The 7,563-nt window shown below is 35.3% G+C and overlaps 1 non-coding gene across 1 annotated transcript; it reads left to right on the top strand.

The window, feature by feature from the left end:
• Nucleotides 1–1,886: 1,886 nt before the first annotated feature.
• TRNAM-CAU (transfer RNA methionine (anticodon CAU)) lies at nt 1,887–1,960 on the top strand. Its single transcript has one exon. It is a non-coding gene; the product is annotated as a tRNA-Met (tRNA).
• Nucleotides 1,961–7,563: the final 5,603 nt, after the last annotated feature.

Below are 7,563 nucleotides of genomic sequence, written 5' to 3'. Positions count from 1 at the left end.
TAACCGTAATACAATATTAAGAACGGTTCAAAAACCGTTGTCTATAATATTGAAACCATGGTAGTATTAGTTGGAATGCTCTACGGAAACCTATGACAACGGTTTTACTGAAAAAACCCCGTTGTAAAATATTAAATATGACAACAGTTTATACTTATTAAACCGTTTTAAATGTCATGAATTCAACAACGGTTTTATTTCGTTATATTATATTTTTGGCCGTAGCATTTGTGATGAATATGTCAACGAGTTTCTATATAAATGCGACCGTTGTCAATATATTTATTGGCCAAGGTTTTATTTTTAACCGTAATCAAATTTATAAATATTTTTTTAAAAAAATTGTTTTAGCAGGTTCCAGCAGATTCTGAAATGCTAATTTTTGCAGTAGCAGGTTCCGCTGAAATGTTACTGCAAAATAGCATTTTAGCAGCTGCGCATTGCAAAAATTCAATCATGCATCATCAGAATATTACACAGATTGATCTATTCAACCCAGCATTAAAATATTATAAACAAGGTGACCAAAACTAAATACACATGGCTCTATATACGCACATGCATAATGAGCGGACTATTGACCATCCGTTAATGAAAGAAAATAAGTGGCCCACTTATTTCTCATGTCGGCGAAGTCTTCCCTCGAATAGGTTGGGTCTTTGTTGTTGATTGAATGTGGGAACTACAAATCAAAATATACTTAATCAAAATAGATATAATTAGTGGAATATTACACAGAATTAAACCCCAGTTATGTTTGAAATAGATATTAAAACACACTAATTGGTGACTCTATGCTGGTATATTTTCGGGTGATAATCTCCCACATGGACCGACAACAGTAAAAGGCGCATTGTATTTCATATGGTTGTATCAGAGACTATTATATAAATCACATACAAATAAGCTAAATTAGATTAACCTCTCGCATAAACATAAATTAAATTATAGGAGTAATTATTAAGAATACACTTGCTATTAACCGGACAATAGTTGGACTTGATGCTCCAATTGCTCGAAACACACTAATTCATAAATATATAAAGGAAGTTATAATTAGCATTTGGCTCAGTAATATTGATGGGACATTAAAAGGAGCCTAGTCTTCAAAGGTCATACAATAACAAATGACATGATAATGTAAGGTTGTAAACTTACTCAGTTATCATCTTAACAAATTTCTCAGTGGGATTATGTCCGCAAGAGTCAATCCAGTACACTATACTTTTTCTCACATTGATTGCCGTTAGTAGCCAATGCTTGCTATGAAATATTGAAAATTGAACTGTTAGTTCATATACATGCATGTAAGCGTGTTAATAAATGAATATAATCATGATTCATTATAATAAAGTACTATACATACCGATTCTCATTGTATGGGAGCAAACCATAGGCTTTTGGACGTCCTCAACCGTTGAGCAATTTTATCGATGTGATCTCCGTATGTGTATCCAAGCACCTTTAGACAGAACACTTCAGGTGACAAGAATCTGTAGTCATGAGAAACGTAGTTCCCCTCAACGATGTCTGTACACAAGTACCTATTACGTCAAATGGAACGAAGAATGTTATTTTCATTGATGATTTAAATAAACATCATTATTCGTAAAAACAAATGACAGGTTTTATTAATTAACTTCATCCAAATTAAAATGTGCATAGCACATTCTTGGTGGAAAAAAATGTGAATGAAAGATCCCACTGAATTGAATTGTGTCTATGAATCTGAGAAATAGTGAGAATTTTTAATCTCTCTGAATTCGAAAATCCAAAATTTGAATTGATGTCCTTTCACTGATTCCTCCTAAATTGCATTGATTTATCCTAAAGATTTCATTTCAATTGGAATTTAATTATTCACCATGTACGAGGATCCCCGCTAAGCATCCATGGCTGAATGGTTAAAGCGCCCAACTCATAATTGGTGAACTCGTAGGTTTAATTCCTACTGGATGCACGCCAATGAGACCCTCCAATAAGCCTGGCTCTGTATCAATGGAATCTCATCATCCATACATAAGGAATTGGTGATTCCCCAACCATCATAACAACTCTACCTTCGCTCACAACATCCTCTTCGATCTCAATAATGAGTATAGACTCAGTAGTTACCTTCCTTTCAGCCAGCTGGTGCAAAGCTACGAGCGTTGGAGTATTCAACTTTGGCTTATAATCATCGCTCTGATATTTAGTTTTAAGAGGAACATCAGGGTTGCGTGCAGCAAAATTATATGGCTTATAATATACGTTGTCTAAATTAACCTCGGTTTACAATTTAGAAAATATATATATATATATATATATATATATATATACATTACACGAGATGTCATATATAATTTAAATAACCAAAAAAAAGAAAAACTCACAATCTATTTTTCAAATTATTACTACCTCTTGAATTTTGGGTGGAGAGGCAGTCAAATCAGTGACTTTGGGTGTTGATGTAACAGTCCTAATTTCAGCCATAATGGCTTCGTGTAACTCCTGCAAACGTAAAAGTTAAAATACTTACTATATGTTAAATAAGGTTACCCAAATAAATTTAACTGGCGTTAATTATATAAAATGCGTTAGCTTTAGCATAACTACCCCGGAGATGTCAACACTAATGAATGCTTAAGGCCATTGTAAAATAGAACCCACGACATCTTGCAAACGCCAATTATCACTAAGTGGTAATATTAGAGTACCATACTCCTCCAGATATAAGTTGGTCACTTCCACTTCCCTCCAATTCTAACGGAGGGCAATGCTTTGAACCTCAGCTTCTTGAATCTGGTTGTAATAGAACGCTGCTCCCCTAGCAACAACAATTTTGCCGGATGGTACTATAGGTGCAATGTAGTAAAGAACACAAGACTTCTTGCAAACGCCCTTCACATTTTTAATTAATTAGTATATATACATGCACTACTTTAATTAATAAATTTAATTAATTAGTATTTATATACAACAATTATAAACTAGTCCTAGTAGCTAATACATCGTCAAAAGCCGGATTTGGAGATGATAAGAACGTGTCTTCATCAACTACCTCTACCTCCTCTCTCACGACCTTCATGGCTTCCTCTTCAACTACCCGATCTTGATCCTTTGAAATGACTTAGGCTCCCACCTCATTCACCTTTGCCATGTCATCCTCAGTTCGCATGCCCGCTTTTTCCTTCTCCCCCCCTGCTTCCTTTATGACTTGACGAACCATAACCAACTCTTCTTCAGATGGCTTATCCCCCGTTTCCACCATTCTGAGTATCAACATGACCATTGTTTGTAGCTCTGTAGTAGAAATGAATATGATTTAAAGTATAATTTCAGCATATATATATATATATTTATGTTGAATAAAGTACAATATTTATATACCCTATCATCACCACTCATTGTCCTTAGAGTAGTTTTTCCAAAATACTTAGTGATACCAACATGCGTCGATACCCCTCTCACATGACCTGGATGCTCTGCTTTGCTGATTGCCCGAGCAAGAATGTCATCACATCCTTAAGGCTTCCATTTTCCTTCCTCTACCTCCTTCTTACAGATCCTCTACATACACAAAAAACCATTATGCACCTAAATTTTATTCAAACTCACAATTATATAACCGACCACCAGTGGTAGGAGTGACATATTTATTCAAACTTACAATTTTCTCTTTGATGGTCTTCTCATATGGAGATTCTAACTTTTCATTCTTAGGAGTGTGACAGGCCACCCAAGCGTCGTGACGATTGGCAGGTCCAAGGTTTGGCTTCTATTCATTCGTCACATCGGTATAAAACACCTAATAATATAAGAATTAAGTACTTACAAGCTTCTTCTTAATCAATCTATAACCACCTCTGGAGCCATGAAAGACGCTCTCTTTCTTTGAAATGTTCTCTAGGTTCTACTTACTCATAGTCTTCATAAAATGAATTATATCGAGTAACGTAAGCATATTTCTTTACTTATTAACCGATTACTAATAAAGTGATCCCAATGAGTCGCAGATAAATTACCTTAAACTTGTCAGACTGCCTATAAGCAATAAAGTTATACCAATCTTGCTGGCTGACATACCGATACTTCTTCATTAGTGGTTTCTTGTTCATCTCCCCGGTCTTCTTGTTGAACACGTGGTTCCGAATAACCTTTAACTTCCATGCTCTGAAGGATTCCCCTATCTTTTTTGTAGGTAACCATTATATTCTTGGGGGACAGTGTAAGCTGCCTGCATTTATGGTGAACATATTTGGTTAGTTTCGGCTAATAACACATATTGAATACTAAGATAATTTCATCTAAAGCATATTATTGTATATACATACCTTTATCCTCCCCCATAGCTTTTCCTTCAGGTCTTTACTCAACTGAATGATACACGGCAAACTGAGAGGCACATACTCTCTTACACAACAACCAATCCAACTTGCGAAATTTGCAGCAAAGGTACCATCTGGCAGCCCCGTTAATTCATCCCATTGAAGTTTATTAGGTATCCCTCTCTTTATTGCTTCTAGGGAAACCCTATGACGCCTTCACCCAGTATCCGATTCCAAATTATTCTCATCACTTGAATCTTCTTTGCCTGACTTTTTCCTATCTTTTCTTTTCCGCTTTCCACCCATATCTAAACCTAATATTAATAAACAACTAACTTTAAGCATTAAGTCGACATAGAAAGAGCACCGTCTCAAATAAATGATACACAGTATACCTAAAAATATAGGTGTTGCTTAACACACAATATACTTAAAATAATAGGTGTTGTTTAACACACAATAAACCTAAGATATTTAGGAGATAATATCATAACTAAAAAAGAAAATAAAGACATTAAGTTAATGAGACGAAGAAGTAGGGTTTATTATTACTTCTTCAAAGAGGAGAAGCCGGGCCCGGTTTGGCGATGACGGAGGGGATGACAGAGGCAATAGGGATGGCGACGACGACGGAGAATACTAGTGGTTCTAGAGAAACTCAATGTTCGAGGGTTTTAAGTGAGCGATGAGAAGGTTTGCATGTGTGTTGGTTGAAGAATGATTTAATTGAAACGAATAAACACGGGTTAAGCCAAACCGCCTTCTTTAGTTTGCAATATGACAACAGTTGATAAAAAACCCGTAATTGTTTTCATTATAATACAACGGTTGGTGTGTAACCGTTGTCTTTTATCTTTTATTGTGTTCAGTTTTTCCCGCCAAAAAATAAAAGCATCTTCCATATTTGGTACAATGCGTCTTGCTTGTGACGGATAGTATTAAGTTAGTACAAAGCGTCTTGCTTGTGACGGATATTATCCGTCACAAGCTTGTGACGGATATTGCTCCTCTCACAATAAGGCAACTAGGATAGCAAGTGGGGGAAATTGGAAATTTAAGACTAAATTATACACAACCCAATGTAATTAATGCATATATTAAAACTTTTTTTCCTTAATTAGTTTCCTAAATACAATCCAATGAGAAACTAATAAACATACATTAATCAAATGACCCAAAATATACTACGTCATGGACAGTATCTCTTCCCATTAATGATGGTGTAGGAGTCTATTTGAACTCTTGTCTTTTCCTCCAAATCCGACATCACTTTCGATGACCTAAACCACCATTGACGCCAAAATTTTGTTGCTTCACTCACGGTAGATACATACCAATCGCATCTGGGTAATATATACCCCATCATCAAATCCTCAGAAGAACCAACTTCGAAAGCCGATGAATTCTCATTTTTACCTTCAAGAATTATATGTTTGGGGGGAACTTAATGAAATGGAAAGGACATTGTTCCTTTAACCTTTCTCGTAACACATCCATTTTCTTCTCGCTTTCAATATTGCTCGGTTGACGACACAATTTCCTTAATCTTTTATTTTCTGCTTCTTCTGACAACTTACGATCCCTCTGCACCAATGGACTCACAATATGTGTACCTTGGTTAACGGCCATAATTTTGGAACAAAATTAAAATTATAGAATCACCCATCAATAATACAACGTTGATTCAAATTTACCAATGATGCAACGTTGATTCAATAAAAAAATAACTAAATAGTTCGTGCATTGGTCAAATCAAGAATAATGAGAAATATTCACCACGGCTTAAAAAATCCCTTTGCCATATCATGTACTTATTTTTTTGGGATATTCTACTGTGTACCCTCGTGATTTTCGGTTTTCTAAGTTGTACCCCTCCTCTTTTTATATTCCATGGTGTACCCCTAAACTGTATACATTAGTCTATACCATGACCTTATTTATTGTCATTGCTAACTTAGTTTTTTAAATGTCCAATTAAATCATCTATTTATCATTCCAATTACTCGATAACCTACTCATTTACTTATTAGTTTGCCGAATTACTCATTAGCCTAAGAAGTAGTATATGAAACTAACTAAATGGTTCGTTTTAAAACTCGTCGTCAAAAGCTACCAACCAAAACAATATTTATAACTTCACAAACTACTCTTAGCAAACAGGTAAGTAAAGGTCGGATCCTAAGGGACGGGTATTGATGTAGGATTTTCAATTACAAGTAGCTATGTCTTAGAGTGTCACAAATTATGGGTTGAGATGAGATGTAGTCTAAACTAATCAACAAGATGAATGTAAATTAATGAAAACAAAGTAAAGCAAATAAAGGGGTTTGTAAACAATTGATTAAAGGCACTAGGGTGTCATGGGTTCATAGGGGATTCGTGGAAATAGATCATACAAACATCTTCTCAAATAGATGCAAGCACTTATTGTTGTGATGGGATCGATTCAGTGTATATCTTACAATCCCTAGGAAGGTTTAAGTCCCGGAGCCGAGTCGTTTAGACTGTACAACACCTACAAGTTGACTTAGTCTCCTCCTATTCAACTCTATGCATGGTCTAATGAGGTTAGAGATGGTTTATGTCTTACAAGCCTCATTGAAAAGATAAGGGATGGTAAAAAAATACTAGGATTTATAAGCTCGCATTTCATCAAACATAACATGTGCATAGGTTGAAATCACAACAAGTAAGCAAATTAATTATGAAAGCATATTAGATTAAGCATAGATCAATTCTCATGTTTGTTTCCCCTAATTCCCCATTAACCCTAGCTAAAGAACTACTCACTCGTGATCAAGTTTAACATGCTAATATGGTTGTCAATCATACAACAAAGCAAAACATGATGAACAAATGATGTGATTATTTTTTTTTTTTTTTTTTTTTTTTTTTTTTTTGTAGAAATCAGCTTCTTATTAAAAAGAAAGAGATACTTACAAGGGGTAGCCACTAGTGTGATTACAAGGGTCCTAGTAATTCAATGAAGCTACGACTTCCTCTAGTAAACTATCATTAATCTTAGAGAATAAACGTACAGAAACATAATATTTAAAGTTTATTACTAACTGTTCAACGGTCCTAGAGGAGCCATTAAACAGCCGCCCATTCCTCTCTTGCCAGATGAAATAAATCACAGCTGCGGCGCCGCATCGAGCCCATTTCTTTCTCCATCCTCTTCCTTTGTATTTAGCGAGGCGTAGAAGTTCTTGCCTAAGGCACAGAGGTCGTCTGGTGATGCCAAGCCAAAGTAACA

Source organism: Silene latifolia, chromosome 10 (genome assembly GCF_048544455.1).
Source record: "Silene latifolia isolate original U9 population chromosome 10, ASM4854445v1, whole genome shotgun sequence".
NCBI lineage: Eukaryota > Viridiplantae > Streptophyta > Magnoliopsida > Caryophyllales > Caryophyllaceae > Silene > Silene latifolia.
The sequence above is the reverse complement of the archived record's forward strand: the minus strand, read 5'-3'. Positions and strand labels throughout refer to the sequence as shown.